The sequence below is a fragment of the Protopterus annectens genome, chromosome 13.part0 (assembly GCF_019279795.1).
Source record: "Protopterus annectens isolate FY-2018-M chromosome 13.part0, PAN1.0, whole genome shotgun sequence".
NCBI classification, from domain to species: domain Eukaryota; kingdom Metazoa; phylum Chordata; order Ceratodontiformes; family Protopteridae; genus Protopterus; species Protopterus annectens.
In genome coordinates, this window is record NC_056747.1 from 1196224020 (window position 1) to 1196244842 (window position 20823).

Sequence of the window (20823 nt, forward strand, 5' to 3'; positions counted from 1 at the left end):
GTATCAAAGGAACTCTTTACTGAAGTTTGGAGTAATGTACAAATATGATATTGAGCTCTATTACATTAAATTTCTATGTATAGTACTGTTTGGAGCAGCACTTATATATGTATTGAAATACTACATGTCTAGAACAATACAATTTGTACTCTTCAACCAATGCATCAGAGAAAAAGTGGTTTGTGGATTTACAATGGCTCACTAGATTGATTGTTGATACTATTGTAGTTAAGTCTTACAATGTTGGTCATAAGTATATTATATAATTACTGAATGAATGAGTCACTTTACAGAAACTCATGAAAGTTGAAAGGTAACTGGTGTAGTAAATGTTTCTTGAAATTTTTACCTACATTTTATGAATATTTGATTTTGATTGAAATACATATTTGATTTACTATGCATAAAGTAAATTTGTTCCAGTTATTGCCTAAATGTTGTATTAAGTTAATTTTATAATAAATGCATACTTATGTGCATGGATCAAACTAGAAGTATATGATGGAGTCGATTATTTATTATCTCCAGAATAACATATAATGGAGACTCTAACTTATCATTGTTATTTGATTTATTGTTAGTAATGAGGGTTAATCTGACTGAACATTTTAGTTCTTTCAGATTAGGAATGATATTCATTCCATGTTTGTTAAAAGATAATTTTAAATATTTGTCTATATATGTGTATAAAATTAACTATTGTACTCTTGTTAGTCTTACCTTTTGGCCTTTTCTAGTATACATATTATACAACTCAAAAGGAAATAAGAAGGTTTACTACATTATTAATATATGTACGGAAGATATGCAGCAAATAAGTAACAAAATGACTTGATATTGTTTCCTATCAGAACTCTTCAATAAATAAATTAACTGGAATAGTATAGAACTTCTCTCACTAGATGTGAATGGTTTAAATATTCCAAGGAAAAGATCTAGCCTACTTAAATATCTAAAGTAAACAAAGCACAATTAATATTTCTACAAGAAACTCACTTTAAAGCTAATGATAATTTAATTTGGAATCCAAATGATTTCTTAAAGTTCTCTAGCTCTTCATACAGTAAAAAACAGAAATGTATTAACACTGTGGAGGAAAAGTGTTACTAATCCTCAAGTAATATATAATTATGAAGACAAAGATGGCCTTTTTATCAATAGTAATAATAAGATATAGTAATAGAATTTGGACATTGGTGAATCTTTATTGGTTTCCAGGTATAGGAGTAGGAACAATTAAGAAGCACATATAACTTATTAATAAGACTTCAAAAGGTAGTCTAATTGTAGGAGGGGATTTTAATTGTATCTTAGATAGTCAGGAGACTACAAGTAGATGGCCATTTCATTTAACATCTACAGGAAGAACTCTTAAGGAATGGTTAGATAATATGCAGTTATTAGATTCCGTTAGTCTTAAAAATGAAAGTTCATTACAATTTTCTCATAGTGATTATAGATTCAATACCCAAACAAGAATTGATAAATTATATGTATCCCAAGATTTAAAAATGAAAATATCACATTCTTCAATAATTCCCTGCCTCATATCTGATCACAATTCAGTTACTCTTAGAATTCAAATGAACTTTAAGAAACTAACACTTACTAAAATAATTCTTGCATATTTTACTAAATTAAATGAGTTTAAGACTTGGTTAGATTTGGAAATAAAATATTATTTAGATGAGAATAATACTGATGACATAAATGTAGTTATTTTATGGGATTCACTAAAAGCATATCTTTACAGTAAAATCATTTCCTGGTCTAACAATAAAGTAAAAGAATGGGAGTCTGAATTAGTTAATATTCAAAAATGCATTATAGAAGTTAACCTCAAGGATGTGGAGAACCTGGTTGAAAAAAAAAAGAAATTAGAGAATTGAATAAAAAATACAATGACATTATAATGCATAAAACCAATCTGGCATTGGAAAAATTAAAATTAAATTCATACGCTGTTTCACCAAAATATATACATAGCCTAGCAATGAGATTAAAGAGGCAATCCAATACAAACAATATTACAAATATAATTCATGAAGGGGAAAACAAGAAAAATGTATCAGATATAGGTGATATGTTAGATGCCTTCAAATTCCATTTCACAAAGCATTATAATATTAATGATGCTCCTCATAACAAAATAGATATAAGACTAGATTATACAAATTTAAATAAAATACCAGAGAGTTTAAACATAAATATTCAGAAACAAATAATATTTAAAGAAATTAAAGAGAAAATTAAGGAAGGCAAAAATAACAAGCTCCAGGCATAGACGGAATCATTATAGAAATTTATAAATTACTTCCATCATCAGTCATAACAGTACTTCAGAGGGCATTAAATGAAATTTATCTACAAGGCATTATCCCACCTTCATGGAGATACACATTGGTTATACCTATTTTAAAAGAAAATAAAAATCCCAACTTGTGTAGTTCATACAGGCCTATTTCACTTCTAAATAATGATTATAACATTTTATGTCTATTCTGGTTAACAGGATAAAAAATCTCTAACTCAAGTCATTAATGAGGATCAAATGGGGTTTATTCGCAATAGACACACTCAAGACAACATACAAAGGATTTTAACCATTATAGATCTCTTAAATAGAGACAAAGCTGAAGCTTTAATAGTAACATTAGACATTGAAAAGGCATTTGACTCACTAAATTGGGATTATCTTTTCAAAATACTACAAATTTATAATTTCCCCTCAAGATTCATTAATTTAATAAAAAAAAATTTATAAGGATAATCTAGCTTATGTAAAATTAGGCCCTTTCACATCAGATGTGATTAAAATTACTAATGGTACCAAACAAGGATGCCCTATGTCACCACTGTTGTTTGCATTAGCAATTGAACTTTTTTCTTCCACTATTCGTCTTAACCCTAAAATTAAAGGTATTGAAATTAATAACCAAATTTATTCCAAAATTATGCTCTTTGCTGATAATATTCTACTCACTTTATTAAATTCAGAAGAGTCACTATGTGAACTAAATTTATTAGCTGAAAATTTTTATCACATCTCAGGTTTAAAGATTAATGCTTCCAAATCGAAACACGTTATTAAATAATAAAAATAATTCAATTTCTAACATAAATCCAATTGCTGAGAAACAGGCTTCTTCTCTAGATTACTTAGGAATTGTTTTATGTGAAACATTAGAATTAACTCTATCTACAAATCATAATAATATTCTGGGTACACTTAAATCATTAATAGTGAAATTGAATAAATTGTTCCTAACATTTGAAGACAGATTGCAGTTAATAAAGATGATACTTCTCCCAAAGGTAAACTACATCACTTTAGCAATACCTATTATGCCTAGTAAAAAAGTTTTTAAAAAATTAAATAGAATCTTTTAAGATTCCTTTGGTATCCCAAAAACTAGGATTGCTTTCCTAAACCATATTAGACCCTGGGAAATGGGGGGCATAAACTTTCCTGATTTAGAATCTTACATTAAAGTATCTATTCTTAAAACAGTTATAAATTGGATAGATCCAAAAGGTTTTTCTGCTTGGAAAACATTACATACTGCTATTTTTCAGGAAGAAAATAAATTAGCAAAAAATATACAACTGCTTGGACAGAACAATGTACTCTGGAATATCATCTGTATCAACTTATAATACAATTTCACCAAGCCTAATAACCTAAATTATATAAATTACATTTATAACACTTTCCAGAACTTCATAAACAATAATACTGAAATTAAATTATGGTTTCAGTTATTAACTCCTTTTAATATTACAAAAAACTTTGTTAATAACATTTCCATAAATACTCTTAACTCATGGAAAGGAAATAATTTCTCATGTTGGTATCAATGTATAGAAAATCTAACAGTCATGAATGTCAATCAGATAATTAATACATTCAATCTATCAAGTAGTGACTGGTTAGTTCTTAATAGTCTGGTACCATATGTGCAAGAAATGTGTAGAACAATAGAAAATTCTTCATTTAACTCCATACCTAAATTTATATTTTATCTACATGAAGTATTATACAGAGACTTTAATTGGACAAATTTAACTTTAAAGTTATATAAAATTATTATTAGTTACAAAACAAATTCTAACCAGAAATTTTGGATTTTTATCAATAAAGATTGCTCGTTGTTGTTATCCAAGGAATCAAAAATAAACATACTATATTATATTAAGTTAACTTAAAATATGCAAAGTTGGAGAATCTTTACATGGAAATTCTTGCATAGAGCCTTTTACACCCCTAATAAAATAGCTAGATTTAAAAATACTAATGAGGCAATATGCTGGAGATGTAATCTAAAATGTAATGCTGATTGGTCACATATTATATATAACTGTATTCATATTAAAACATTTTGGGAGGATATTGGTGAATTTCTGCAAGCCATTTTTACTGACTCTTTCATTTTGTCAAAGTCATTAATTCTTCTGAATAAAATTGAAACCACTACTATGAAAAAGAAGGAACTTTATCTTCTTTGGACTATAATGGCTATCTCAAAAAATGCATCACTAGGAAATGGAACTCCTCTATCATCCCAACAATTGATGATTTTCTCACTCTATTGAAAGAAGTAACACTGTTGGAAATTAAAGTGAAGGAAATTAGGATCATTCTGAAGAAATGGACTAACAATCCTTGGGAGAAAGTTATTTCCCTAATAGAGACACTCAAAATGGACACAATTTTATCTTCATAAGAAAAGAGGAAGCAAAAATGCAAGTTATAATTTGTTAATGCTTGCACAATAACCTTTATTATTTATATTAAACCACCAAGAAGGAAAAATAGTCCAGGAAATGACTCAGCCAGTATATCCAAAGAATTTATTTTATAGTACCAACAATTGATGTTCTCCAGCGCCTCGGCATAAGCCTTTTAACAGAATAAAACAAAACCCATTTCTCATTCCTTTATATAGTAAAAAAACTATTCTAATAAAACAATTAAAAAAACACTTAATTACAGCAGCCATTTCCAATCAAGCTCTCTATTTAACCCCTTATGGTGTAAAGTGTCAAATTTTAAAATAAACAGTGCTTCTTTCCATTGTAGTTTATTCTTCAAGCACATACCTTTCACACAATGTACTTTTTCCAAAATTGTGCCTGTTAAATTTTTACCATCACTGTTATGATATTTTTTAAAATGAAAGCCTAAAGGGCTTTCTACCTTTTCATTTTTAATATTTCTCAGTTGTTCTAAGAACCTGACTCGAAAACTTATTTTTGATTCACCTATGTAAAATAAATTGCATTCACATTTGAGTACATATACAATACCCTCTGTGTTACAACTAAAATTACCATTCACATTAAATTTCTTTCCATTTATACAGTCAAAAGAATTTACTGTTTGGTTACATATACTACAATGACCACATGCTTTAAAACCATAATCAGAAATACATTTAGTTAGACTGGCAGCAGAAAAAATAAAATAAGCATGAACTAGCATATCTTTAATACTTTTTCCACGTCTATAAGACACCATAGGTTTTGAGGTAACAATTCACCCAAGCATGGATCTTGTAACAAATGTGTCCAATAAAACATAACAATTTCTACTAATTTCTCTGTATATGTTCCATATGTTGTAACAAAAAACATTTATCCACTTGTTGATTATACACATTTTTATCTGATTTAGCCCTATATTTTACTTGTTTATGAATCTGATTATTAAAATTCAAATTATTTTTAGCTTGTTCTACACTTTCTACACTATAACCTCTTTTGATAAATTTCTGATAAGTCAACTCAATTTCTAATTCTTTTTGTTGTTCATCACTAGTTAATCTTGAAATTTGCAATAATTCATTATAGGGAAGTGCTGATATTAAGTGTGGAGGATGGCAACTAGTCCCATTAATGAAATTATTCACACCTTCAAATTTATGATGTACTGATATTACTACCTTATTACCTCTAACATGCAAATTTACATCCAAAAATGTAACTTTATCTCCCCACTGAGCTCCATCAAACTTTATTTGAACCTTTATTATTTGTCTGTGTATCTATGATTGTAATCCTTTTGACTTTGTCTGACCTGAGGCCATTGTATATTCTGTAAATAGTTCATTCAATTCACTTTTATTTGATCTGATATATTTACTATGTACTGTTTTAAAAAAAAGTTTTCTGAATAAAATTATTTGAACAAAAAAAAAAGAAAAACACCTGGCAAAAAAATATATAGCAAAAAGTAAAAGGATCTTTGTAAAGGTGATAAAGATCTCCACTAGGGGGATGATGGATGATGACAAGAAGATAAAGGAGTTTTTTTAGGGAATTTTACAGAGAGATGCAGGGAAATGGTGAAGAGCAAATGGGTGAATGGGAATAGGAAGAAAAAGAGAAGAGACAAAAAAAAATAGGAATTGTATAAGTGGAGAGAAAATGTGAAAATATTAACTGAGTAGTACAGGAGTGTTATGCTGAGCACCGGTGGTTCCCCAGTAATAACAAATGCCAGTGTCAGAAATGCCAGGATGTACCAACATTTTAGTTATCATTTTTATAGTAAACAAAGTGGCAGCTCAATAGAAATAATATTAACACTTCAGTCATTGGAATATACTGGACTAGGCTTAGAAATGCAATAAACTATGGGATGCATGTCCTTTTAAAATGAAAAAGGTATATACGTGTCTTAAAGTGACAATGGCTGCAGTACATATTTGCAATATATATATATGGGTTTATGTCAGATGATTGAGTTTTTGGAAACTCAAACTTCATAGGGTTGAGACCATATGTTAAATTTTCTGAAAACTCTAAGCATTTTTATGGAGATCATGGTACAGTGAGAATCGGGGAATTTACCCTTTTCCCTACTGTAATATAATATTGAAGTTGGTATAGGCATAATTTGCAGGGGGGTGTGAGGTGTGCAGGTGGGTTGATCCCTTGCAAAAACGTAGACTTTGGTTGTTTGCTTTGTTTGGGTTTTTTTGTAAAGTCAAACATATGGTCAAGACCATATGAAGTTTGAGTTTCCAAAAACCATAGCTACCTTTCTCATGATTTTTGATGATCTGCTCCTTTTTCTATATTCTTCTTAGACTGATACTTCTTGTTTTAATTGCTTTATAATTTTCTCAATTTGATGTTTTCGCAACGGCAGTCTACTTGTTCCCTTCTTTTGTTACTCTACATTATGTGTGGTAACACATTATTCATTATCAATTTAGTTGCACAGTAATATATCCTATTTATTTTTGTTATATTGCATGAATTTCTCTTAATAGTTCTGATTGCTATATTCTTCTGTTTTTCCAGTCTTCTAATATTTTGGTCTTATTCACTTTCTGTAATCTCTTTCTTTTATCTGTCTTAATATGGCCAGCCATCTCTAGTAACTCTAGCATGAATTCCCTTTGATTGTTTTCTTGTGAACTGCGAGTATCTTCTTTGTTCTCTGCTTTCCACAAGTCTTCTACAGTAGGTTCCAGAACACTTTCCTGCGACATATTGTCTACAGATACCCTCTGGTTCATCTGCTGCCCCTTCGTATGGGAGCCCTTTGTTTAGCCCATTGTATGCTGTGACATATTGTCTACAGATGCACTCTGGTTCATCTGCTGCTCCTACGTATGGGAGCCCTTTGTTTAGCCCATTGTATGCACAGATGCCCTCTGGTTCATCTGCTGCCCCTTCATATGGGAGCCCTTTGATTAGCCCATTGTATAATTGTATGTCAACATTACCTGTATCAGTGTTGCTGCTGATTTCCTGCTGCTTTTCTTACTGTACATTTTCAACTGGACTTTCATGCTATTCTCCTACAGAAGGTTCCAGAACATTGCCCTGTGGCATACCTTCTTCAGCTGCATCTCCCTGCACCCACTGCTCCTTTATCTTGAGACCCACTGGTCAATCATTCTGGGCACTATATTTATATTCAAATACCTTTGGAGCTGCTTTATTTTTATTTATGTATTTTTTTTTTTGCATTAATTAGTTTGGCTTTCTTTAGTATCACACCATCTCAGATCTCTTTTGTTATCATTTCCATGTTTCTTTTTTATACCTTTCAATAACCTCTGGTTTGTACTTTATCTTTTTTTCACTTCCTCTGCTGCTTCTTTTGCTAGGTGGACGGTGTTTCTTCATCTGTATAATGCTTTTCTTTAATCTGTTGCATTAAGGAATTCATTTCTATCTGTAGCGTTTTGACAGTTTTTCTTGTGCAGATGTTTTTCTTTCCTATAATTTCTCTCTTTCTTTTCTACATATCCTCTGTCTGGGAATTCTGGGCTTCTTGGGTGATAATAACAATACATCATTTCTTCCTTATCCTCAATAGTCCACTTAGTTGTCTCTATGCCTTTTTCTTCACCTAATAGTATATATTTTTTGTAGACTACTATTTCATTTTACCACAGGAGAACACCCTGGTTGTATTGATTACTGGTTGTACCAGTGTGAATGTGGTGGTATTCAATATGATTTTATGTAAAGTGAACCTGTTCAATATTCTGCTATACTGCACTGTCAAAGATGACACTGATGTTTAATTTACCTCTTTTGATTTAAATTGTATCTTGTATTATATTGTAACTATGGAGCTTTTCTTTCCAAGCCTCCACTGTAAAGGGGGTTTAACCCAGCCAGACATCCCAATCAACAAAGAAAAATATATAAGTAAATAAATAAACAATGGAATACTCTATTGTAGTTTAGAAGCTAGAAAGCTCAGTTTGGTTATGCATTTTTTAATGACTGCATGAAGGAATTATGTGAATTAGATATGCATAAGTGTAGTTAAAGTTGTTTTGGAAAAGTGGGAATGGGGACGTCGGTGACCATTTTCTTCAGCTAATATTGATTATAAGAGTCTGTTAAAGTTAATCCTGAGGCATCTTTATGACTCATCAAGCCCTTTTCCATCAGTTTTGAGCTATCCTATGACAGAGCTAGCTGAAGGGGCCATAATTTGGTAGCCTTGAAGGGAGTTTAGTCTTTGTATCCCCTCTCCCATTGTCCATTACCCTGTGCAAGGACCACCCTTATCGTAAAGGCTTAAGGGTCTGACTTCTTCCCGCCAAAACTGAGATGTATCATGTTTAAAGATGGGCCATAATTTTTCCTAGGCCAGGGAACAACTCAACAGTAGATTAGTGTTGAACCATCCATGGAAAGGGTATGTATTTTCACATTTAGCCTATTCCCCTCCCAAAGGCAGCTATGGATGAGTGTGAAAGCCCACAATTTTGGGGACAGCTCAAAGCAAGTGCGGGCGTCTGCTGATATGTGTATTGCTCAGCTGGAGATCATACAGAATGATGGCTGCATATCTCCATGCCTTTTATCACACCCTGTCCATGACTGGTGTCTGTCCTGTTGAGGGGCAGCCTGCCATCCATGCCCCAGGATGGGTGAGCTGACATCTGTTGTTTACTATCATTCTCCCAGATGACATCTCCAATGCCTGGGCTGCTTATGTTTAACACCTTTATGGTGTCACACAATAGTGGGGAAATGTCCAGAGTCTATTAGCATTAAATGTGGCTTCAGTATTTTAGTTTGGACAAAGTGCACTCATTGAAATAACATTTATATAGCTGTCATACTCCTAAGGCTTTATTCCACTGTATTACAGATGTGGCCTCCACTTTAAGTGATTTGTGACTGTTTAAAAGTATAGAAAAGGCTTGAACAGTGCTTCAGAGCAAAACAAACTTTAAAATATGAATGTTAGTACAAAAACAATAACCAGAATGGATGAGTATATGAAAACAAGTGCTTATATTCTAGTTTGCATGTGGTCAGAAGCCCTAAATAGAAATAAAAATGCATATGGCCAAATGTGGATACACTTTTAAACTGTTTGGCATATTGGTCATAGTAGTGCTTTTAATGTTAGCTAGCTAAATGGCAAAATTTATGTTGAGAGCATTGAACTGTTTTGTATAGCTAATAACATTCCAAATGAAAAAAAGAGTTTGTATGATAAACGTAATGGGTGTCAAAACGTAGAGGGCAGTAAATTGTTTGACAACACCATATAAATAATCTGAGAAATCATTCAAAGATTACAGAAACTTTACAAAATGTCTGAATCTGATACCTTTGTTAAATGTAGGGGGGTTTAGATTCAATAAGAATTAAATAAAAACCTGAACACATTTTTATTTATATAACACATCTGTGTAACCTAGAGGAGCAATGCCAAATGAGAGAAAGACTAATAGATTTGCTGTTAGATTTTTTTTGCAGCATGTACATTTGGGAAGCATACAAAAAAAGATGTGTTTAAGGAAAATCTGACTAAATTAAATATTAAAAAAAGTGGTATTAATAGACATCAAAGCCAGATAAATATTAGAATTACAGCAGGAGGCAGTTGAGGGTACCTTTAACTCATTTTTTAACTTTCCTAAAATGCAGGATTATTTTCAGCATGTCAGAATGTCACAAAAAAGCTGATATGTGTTGGGTTAAACAAAAACTGTAAACAGTATCATGAAAAAGGACTATACTGGTAAATAGTATAAAGACTTTAGATGGTAAAAAATAAAATATGTGTAAACACTGGTGGATGGTAAACATAATTCAAAGCAGGTGGAAAAAAATGTTGGATAACAGAAGTAATGACAGGTCAGGAAAAATGCAGCCAGACATTTTAGTTATGTTTGGAATCTCAAAAGCACAATGCAGGAATGCACAGAGCTGATTGTGAATGATGTTACCTACATACAGCAAACCTACTGAATTCAGCTCTAACTTTGTTCCTGTCTTCCCCTCTGTCTGTCCTACAAGATATGCCTCAAATTGGCTTGTCTCCAGCTGTCACACAAGACCAAATCCTAATAATGTTATTAAAAGCTAAAAATACTGTATCAGTGCATCATATCAATAGACCTGGATGCATCTTAAATAGACTGAAGCATGATTTAGCTACCCCCCAACAACAACACTGTTAAACATCAGCCTCCATACAGATTTTGTACCCAGTGAATGGAGAACAGCCATTCTTCTGCATAAGGGAAGACCTTTCACAAACCCAGACAATGATAGACCAGTAAGTCTGACCACCCTCAACAGGTACAGCCATTCTTCTGCATAAGAGAGGACCTTCCACAGACCCAGACAATGACAGATCAGTAAGACTGACCATCCTCATATGCAAAGCCATGGAAAGACTTGTCATGGAACTAATCAATAACGATATAGGGGAACCTCCAAATACTGGACCTATCTCAGTTTGGATTTATCAAGGGCAGGTGGTGCTTAAATAATCTGGTGGACTTTTTTGAAAAGGTCGCCAAAGCTATAGATGATGGTAAAATGGTACACGTCATATCCACATACCTCGACCTGGCCAAAGCTTTTGACATAATTCCAGACTCAGGAATACTACAAAAGCTAAATAATCTGGAAATAACCCCTTATGCCACCCGCTGGACTGCCAACAGGTTTGCATATAGGATGCAGGAAATCAAAATAGGGGAATTGTTTCAGATTTACAGAATTGGTGTTTGTCTCATCTGTATTATTGTTTTTGTGAAATACTATAATATTAGGCAAAGACAAGATCATCAGTTTATAGCATGGAATGAAAATATCACAATGGAATGCTGGAAATAAGAGCTATCAAACTTCTCAGCATGGTCTATGGAAAACGTAAAATTTTAAAGAGCAAGTGTTGATGTGTATGTGTCAAATATATATTACAGTCCTGGATAATCCCTTGTTTGTTTAATTATTCAAATTCAGAGGTTGCCTTATCACAAAGCTAAGTGTGGCAGTAAATCTTTTCTTTAAAGTATCACACTCAGCTGAGATATAGAGAACTGCAGAGTGAAAATAGCGAAACGTGATGTTATAGAGGTACAATCCCTATGATGGGGATCAGGAACTCTCCCTACACAAAAAAAATGTTTTTTTTTTTTGAAAATGTGTGTAGGTGTCAAATTTTATTTAAGACCACTGTTTTAGCCTTTGGCATTCTGGCAACAATATTTCTTGACACAGAATAAGGGGTGAAGAACCATATTGTACCCATTGTATACATGTGATGGTATCTGTGGGAAGGTCTGTGCATATAAATTCAGCTCATCAGTGGTGGTTTGGTGCTGTTGGCAATAGCAATAATTTACTGACCTTAGGGTTGTCTTTCTAGTTGTACATACACGTATACATGTAGTTTATACATGTAGAGTGTGTGTGTGTGTGTGTGTGTGTGTGTGTGTGTGTGTGTGTGTGTGTGTGTGTGTATCTATATATATATATATATATATATATATATATATATATATATATATATATATATATATATATATATGTGTGTGTGTGTGTGTGTGTATGTATATATATATATATATATATATTTATATGAAGGCTGCCAGCCTAGCTAGATAGAATTTTATAGATAATTCTATCATTTGTAAATATTAATGTAAGGCACAGGCTTGTTGTATTAAATGGAAAAACTGCTGTTAGATGTGGAACTGCTAAAAATGAAACAATAATGCTCTCTGCTGACCAAATAAAACATTTTATGACCCTTTGATCTAAAGTTGGCTCCAACCTGTCTAGATGAAGACATTCTTTCTATTGTTTTAACTAAGAGTTAAATTGCTAGATGTAAACATGTAAATGTATTTTTATTGCTCTGCTTCCTGACCAGCTACAAGATAACACAAGGAGATGTTAAGAATGTAAATGTAGTTCCTGTTTGCCTGGGAACCCAGGGAAGTGTGAAGAATGATGTAATGGGAACTAGGAATTTGATTTTAAAAACAGAGAGAATCAGAGAGAATTAAGCATTTCTGTCTTGACCATCCAACTCATCAGCACTCTGCCTGTTTCTGTATGTAAGTTTATCTTAGATTTGTGTTTTCTCTTAGAAATAGCTAGAAACTGGAAAGATTAGACTATTTTTCTGTGATGTCAGCACTGTACTACTGAACTATTTTAAGTATTTCTCTGTGATCTCTGAACTCTTGACTAGCACTGTGTAGTAAGAAGTATTGTCTTGTGTTTTTATTATTTATTAATAAATATTTTAAAACCTTTCAATTGTGGCTGTTTTGTGTAGAGATAATTTAAGCTCTTAAGAGTACTTGCATGCAATTGGTAAAATTGTACAAAGCCACTCTAATAGCTTTAGCCCTGGGCTATACTATCAATTGGATAATAATATTGCACAGTAATAATTGGACACCCTTTTAAGGGCCTTTGAGTTGCTGATAAATGTTAGCTGGATGGTGGCAGTGATTTCTGCCGTGTAGTCTGGGTAAAAGGGGCACAGCTGGAGAACCTGTACCAGCCTTCCCCAGGAGTGTCTGTGTGGTTATATAAACTTATCTAAAAGTGTGTGTGTGTCAGCTACTTGGGCAGGGACAGAAAGCACTGGTTGGACAGAGAGGGTGCTGGAGGTTTTAGCTTGCCCAGCTGGCTGAGATCTGGACCCTATAGCTGTGCCAGTGGGGAGTCTTATTGGGGACCTGGAGAACAAAGGAGTGACCAGCCCCAGATTGACTGTGATCTCTGTGTGCTCTTAAGGGAAACTGCACTTTACTGTGTGCAGTTGTTATCCTTTCTGCCTATATGAGACGCCCCTCACTGGTGTTAGCAGTGAGGATTGAGGCTTCTTGATTGCTGGGTCAGGGCACAGGTGTCACATATTAATTGTTTGGCAGTGGTGGGATATCCACACCATATATTAATTAATTGGCAAATTCTAATTGGCTTGTAGTGGTGTGGGTAGAGTGAATTCCTGTAGCTTCTGCACATTGATCACTGAAGATGTTTTGCACTCAAAATCAGCCACACAGTGAACACTCAGAGTTCAGATCACAATTGTTTTATTTCTTTTGTTAGCTTAGTTAGTCAGGGTGAGCTGGCAGCATGTCAGCAGAGGTGTATGGAAAGCTGACAAGGGGCCAGCTGGCTGAGATGTGCCAGACTAGGGGACTGGTGCATGGAAACCTGACTAAAGCAGACCTGATTGCAGCCTTGGTTACAGCTGCATCAGAAAACAGCAAGCAGGAGGACAATCAGACTGGCAGTGGAGATATAATACCCTTAGAGAATGGGCAGCTCAACCTTTCTGCAGAGGACTTAAAAATCCATTTGGAGCTAAAGAGACTTGAGTTGATGGCCAGGTGTGTGGAAATAGAAGCAACTGAGAGACTGTGATGTTTGCAGGCTGAGGAGGATGAGAAACTGCTATACTGGAAGCTGAGGAAAAGGAGAGGCAGAGGTGGCATGAGAAGGAGATGCTGACTCTTCACCAGAGTCATGTAGGTAATGGGGAAGGGAGTAACTGGACCCCAGAAGCACAACAGGTCAGTAAATTTTTTCCGCAGTTTAAAGAGGGGGATAATTTTGATATTTTCATTCATATGTTTGAGAGGGTATGCAAACAGTATGGTGTTGCTCAAAGGCTCTGGGTACGGTTCCTGATCCCCTTACTCCAAGTTAAAGCTGTAACTGTTTTGTCACATATGTCCGACATTGCATGTTTTGATTATACTGCTGTCAAAAATCACTTGTTAAAATTGTTTAATCTAACACCTGAAACGTATAGGAAAAAGTTTTGTGAGCATAAAAGCAAGGCAGATGAAAGTGTGTGAATATGTTGCTGAACTGAGCACTTATTTCCATACGTAGGTGAGTGGATGTCAGGTCACTACTTTTGAAGGGCTGGAAGACCTTTTAGTGAGGGAACAAGCATTTTGCACTTTGCCTGAGGACATGAGGATCTGATTAGTTGATAGACAATGTGCTACTTCAGATGAGTTGGGGAAGAAGGGAGACCTATACCTGGCAAGCAGGACAGCCCTGCAAAGGAAAGGGACCCCCAGTACTACTCATGGGTCTAAAGGAACCCATGGTGGGCAGCACAGACTGCCCCAACAGAATCTGCCCCTAGCAGGGGAAGCCACTAGTCCAGGTACACATCCAGGAGCTAGGGTTAAATGTTTTGAATGCAACCATTGGGGCCATGTGGCATACAGGTGTCCACTAAGGCAAGGTGGGGAACAAAAAGTGAGGGAGCCAGCAAGTGGGAAAGACAAAATGCCAATAGTATGTTGTCTTGAGACAACAGGGGTACTGAACTACCATCCTGCAGATGTCCTGATATGGAAGGATTTGGATGAGGCAGTACCATGTGCTTATGCAGTTACATGCAGTCAGGCTAGGAGACATACATGTGGGTCTGGTAGTCTGGGGGAGACCCAGACAGACTGCCAAGGCTGGTGAGGTGGTTACTTCAGGGAGGGAGCTACTCTGTAGCAGTGAGACTGAAGGTGAGCCACAGCTGCTTGTGGGTACTGATATTCCATTGGACAGAGTGACTGCAAAGGTAGAGGTGAGTATTATTACCCAGGCTGACAGTGAGGCACCACTGTCAGAGGATGCCAGACTTCCTGTGGAAGGGGAGCTGAGAAATGTTACAAGGAGAGAGTTGAGACAGGCTCAGCTCTCAGACGCTATACTGCAAGGCCTGAGGCAGGTAGCTAGGGAGGCACCTGATTCTCAAGGAAAGGGGGAATCTGTATACTGGGACAAAGGGCAAAGGGTTACTATACAGAGAGTGGACCCCTGAGAGAGGGCTAGAAGGTGAGAGAGTACAGCAATGGGTAGTGCCTAAAGCCTACCATCTGGCACTTCTAGCCATAGCCCATGATATTCCCTTGGCAGATCATATGGGCATACAATGTACAAAGAGGCATATTATGCAGAACTTCTATTGGCCTGGAATTTCCAGAGATGTAACAGGGTACTGCAGGACCTGTGAGCAGTGCCAAAAGGTAGGCAAGGCAGGAGACAAGGTGATAGCTCCTTTGATGCCTTTGCCTGTGATTGAGGAGCCATTTCAGAGGGTAGCTATGGATTTTTGTGGGTCCCCTGAGTACCCCAAGTTCCACAGGGAAAAAGTATATCCTAGTGGTAGTGGATTATGCTACACAATACCCTGAGGCAGTGGCTTTGTCCTCCATTGAGGCCTTTTGATTGAGGGAGCCAAAAAACTGACTGACAGAGGTGCCAATTTCATCCATGGAGGGTAAGTATTTTCACATTTAGCCTATTCCCCTCCCAAAGGCAGCTATGGATGAGTGTGATAGCCCACAGTTTTGGAGACAGCTCAAAGCAAGTGCGGACTTCTGCTGATGTGTGTATTGCTCAGCTGGAGATCATACAGAATGATGGCTGCATATCCCCATGCCTTTTGTCACACCCTGTCCATGACTGGTGTTTGTCCTGTTGAGGGTCAGCCTACCACCCATGCCCCAGGATGGGTGAGCTGACATCTGTTGTTTACTATCATTCTCCCAGTTGGCATCTCCAATGCCTGGGCTGCTTATGTTTAACACCTTTATGGTCACATAATAGTGGGGAAAAAGCCAGAGTCCATTAGCATTAAATGTGGCTTCAGTATTTTAGTCTGGACAAAGAGCACTCATTGAAAGAACCTTTATAGAGCTGTCATACTGCCAAGGCTTTATTCCACTGTACTACAGATGTGGCCTCCACTTTAAGTGATTTGTGACTGTTTAAAAGTATAGAAAAGCCTCAAATAGTGCTTCAGAGCAAAACAAACTTTAAAATATGAATGTTAGTACAAAAACAATTACCAAAATGGGTGAGTATATGAAAACAAGTGCTTATATTCTAGTTTGCATGTGGTCAGAAGCCCTAAATAGAAATAAAAAATGCATATGGCTGAATGTGGATACACTTTTAAACTGCTTGGCATGTTGGTCATAGTATTGCTTTTAATGTTAGCAAGCGAAATGGCAAAATTTATGTTGAGAGCATTGAACTGTTTTGCATAGCTAATAACATTCCAAATGAAGAAAAGAGTTTGTATGATAAACGTAACGGGCGTCAAAACGTAGAGAGCAGTAAATTGTTTGACAACACCATATCAATCATCTGAGAAATCATTCAAAGATTACAGAAAATTTACAGAAATGTCTGAATCTGATACCTTTGTTAAATGTAGGGGGGTTTAGATTCAATAAGAATTAAATAAAAACCTGAACACATTTTTATTTATATAACACATCTGTGTAACCTAGAGGAGCAATGCCAAATGAGAGAAAGACTAATAGATTTGCTGTTAGATTTTTTTTGCAGCATGTACATTTGGGAAGCATACAAAAAAAGATGTGTTTAAGGAAAATCTGACTAAATCAAATATTAAAAAAGCAGTATTAATGGACATCAAAGCCAGATAAATATTAGAATTACAGCAGGAGGCAGCTGAGGGTACCTTTAACTCATTTTTTAACTTTCCTAAAATGCAGGATTATTTTCAGCATGTCAGAATGTCACAAAAAAGCTGATGTGTGCGGGGTTAAACAAAAACTGTAAATAGTATCATGAAAAAGGACTATACTGGTAAATAGTATAAAAAATAAGATGGTAAAAAATAAAATATGTGTAAACACTGGTTACAGGACGGTAAACATAGTTCAAAGCAGGTGGAAAAAATGTTGGATAACAGAAGTAATAACAGGCCAGGAAAAATGCAGCCAGACATATTAGTTATGTTTGGAATCTCAAAAGCACAATGCCGGAATGCACAGAGCTGATTGTGAATGATGTTACCTACATACAGCAAACCTACTGAATTCAGCTCTAACTTTGTTCCTGTCTTACCCTCTGTCTGTCCTACAAGAGATATGCCTCAAACTGGCTTGTCTCCAGCTATCACACAAGACCAAATCCTAATAATGCTATTAAAAGCTAAAAATACTGTATCAGTGCATCATATCAATAGACCTGGATGCATCTTAAATAGACTGAAGCATGATTTAGCTATCCCCCCCCAACAACAACACTGTTAAACATCAGCCTCCATACAGATTTTGTACCCAGTGAATGGAGAACAGCCATTCTTCTGCATAAGGGAAGACCTTCCACAGACCCAGGCAATGATAGACCAGTAAGTCTGACCAGCCTCAACAGCTACAGCCATTCTTCTGCATAAGAGAGGACCTTCCACAGACCCAGACAATGATAGACCAGTAAGTCTGACCAGCCTCAACAGCTACAGCCATTCTTCTGCATAAGAGAGGACCTTCCACAGACCCAGACAATGATAGACCAGTAAGTCTGACCAGCAAGTCTGACCAGCCTCATATGCAAAGCCATTGAAAGACTTGTCATGGAACAATCAAAAAATAGGGAACCTCCAAATACTGCCATTAGTTTGTTTATCAACAGGGGTGCTAATTAATCTGGTGGCTTTTGAGTACAAGCATAGAAATGTGGGTCTGGTAGTCTGGGAGACTAGACAGACTGCAAGGCAGTGAGATGGATTGCCCAGGGGAGGGAGCTACTCTTTCCAGCAGTGAGACTGAAGAGTGAGCCGGCTTGTGGAGTACTGATATTCAAGTGGACACAAGGTAGAGGTGAGTATTATTACCCAGGCTGACAGTGAGGCACCACTGTCAGAGGGATCTCAGACTTCCTGTGGAAGGGGAGCTGAGAAATGTTATTTACAAGGGAGAGTTGAGACAGGCTCGAAGCCTCAGGCAGCTCTGCAAGGCCACAGAGGCAGGCTTTTTGGATTCTCAAGGAGAATCTGTATACTGGGACAAAGGAGCAAGGTTACTATACAGAGAGTGGACCCCTGAGAGACTAGAAGGTGAAGAGTACAGCAATGGGTAGTGCCTAAAGCCTACCATCTGGCACTTCTAGCCATAGCCCATGATAATCCTGTGAATCATATGGGCATACAATGTGAAAGGCATATTAGAACTTCTATTAGCCTGGAATTTCTGAGATGTAACAGGGTACTGCAGGACTATAATGAGCAGTGCCAAAAAGGTAGGCAAAGGCAGGAGACAAGGTGATAGCTCCTTTGATGCCTTTGCCTGCTTTGGGACAGGAACAGAGGTGGCTATGGATTTTTGTGGAATACAAGTACCAAAGTTCCACAGGGAAAAAGTATATCCTAGTGGTAGTGGATTATGCTACAATACCCTGAGGCAGTGGCTTTGTCTCAGTGAGGAGGCAGAAGGTGGCCATCTTAGTTAGAGATTTAAAACTTGAGGTGGAGTTTCCCAAAAGAAATACTGACTGACAGAGTGCCAATTTCATGTCAGACCTGCTGGCTTGTGGGATGGCTTTTGTAGAAGACCAACCCTACCATCCCCAGACTAAATGGTCTTGTTGAGAGGTTAACCTCTACAATCAAGTCAATACTGCAGAGCATTGCAAATCAGTTTAAGAGGAGTGGGACAAATATTTGCCCCATCTGTTGTTTGCTTACAGAGAGGTTCCTAGGAATCCACAGGTTTTCACCTTTGAGTTGCTGTGTATGGGCATAGGGTGAGGGACCCCTAGATTTAATTTAGAGTAGGTGGGTGAGTGCAGAGTCTCACCAAAGAGGAGTCTGTTGTGGCATCGTCTAAACCTCAGGACAAGGCTCAGGGACTCATGGGCTTGGCGGAGGCATGACTGAAGCAACAACAGAAGGTGACATAACAAGGAATGCTTGAGTTAGAGCATATATGCTGTGGGGCAGCAGGTAATGTGGTTCTCATTCCTGTCAGACACAACAAGCTGCAAGCATCTTGGGAAGGACCCTACAAGGTGGTAAGAAAGGTAGGTGATGTTAACTACATGATGGAACTGCTAGGCAGAAGGCATGGGCACAAATTGTACCATATTAACATGATGAAACCTTACCGTGATAGGGGGGCCCTTGTGCAGAGCATTTGCAGTGGATTGCAGGAGGGTGCAGGATCTGGGACAGGTCTGCCTCAGTGAGGCCCAGGCTGACACCTCAGTGGAAGGGGTAGCAATGTCCCAGCAGCTATCTACTACCCAGGTTCGGGAAATCTGAGCAGTGTTGCAGGAATTTGGGCATATGTTCACTGGGAAACCAGGGTGCACCCACCTGCGGCAGCACCAGGTGGATACAGGACCCCAAAGGACAATTAGGCAGGCCTCTTATAGAGTGCCTTAGAGAGTCAGACTCTGAGGGAGGAGAGAAAGACTAATAGATTTGCTGTTAGTTTTTTTGCAGTGTGTACATTTGGGAAGCATACAAAAATGATGTGTTTAAGGAAAATCTGACAGTAAATCAAATATTAAAAAGCAGTATTAATGGACTCATAGTCAGATAAATATTAGAATTGCAGCAGGATGCAGCTGAGGATATCTTTAACTCATTTTTTAACTTTCCTAAAATGCAGGATTATTTTCAGCATGTCAGAATGTCACAAAAAAGCTGATATGTGTTGGGTTAAACAAACCTGTAAACAGTATCATGAAAAAGTACTATACTGGTAAATAGTATAAAGAATTAAGATGGAAAAAATAAAATATGTATAAACACTGGTTACAGGATGGTAAACATAGTTCAAAGCAGGTGGAAAAATGATGGATAACAGAAGTCATGACAGGCCAGGAAAAATGTAGCCAGACATTTTAGTTATGTTCGGAATCTCAAAAACACAATGCAAGAATGCACAGAGCTAATTGTGAATGATGTTACCTACATACAGCGAGCCTACTGAATTCAGCTCTAACTTTGTTCCTGCCTTTCCCTCTGTCTGTCCTACAATATATGCCTAAAACTGGCTTGTCTCCAGCTATCACACAAGACCAAATCCTAATAATGCTATTAAAAGCTAAAAATACTGTATCAGCGCATCATATCAATAGACCTGGATGCATCTTAAATAGACTGAAGCATAATTTTACCCCCCTCAACAACAACACTGTTCAACATCAGCCTCCATACAGATTTTATACCCAGTGTATGGAGAACAGCTACAGCCATTCTTCTGCATAAGGGAGGACCTTCCACAGACCCAAACA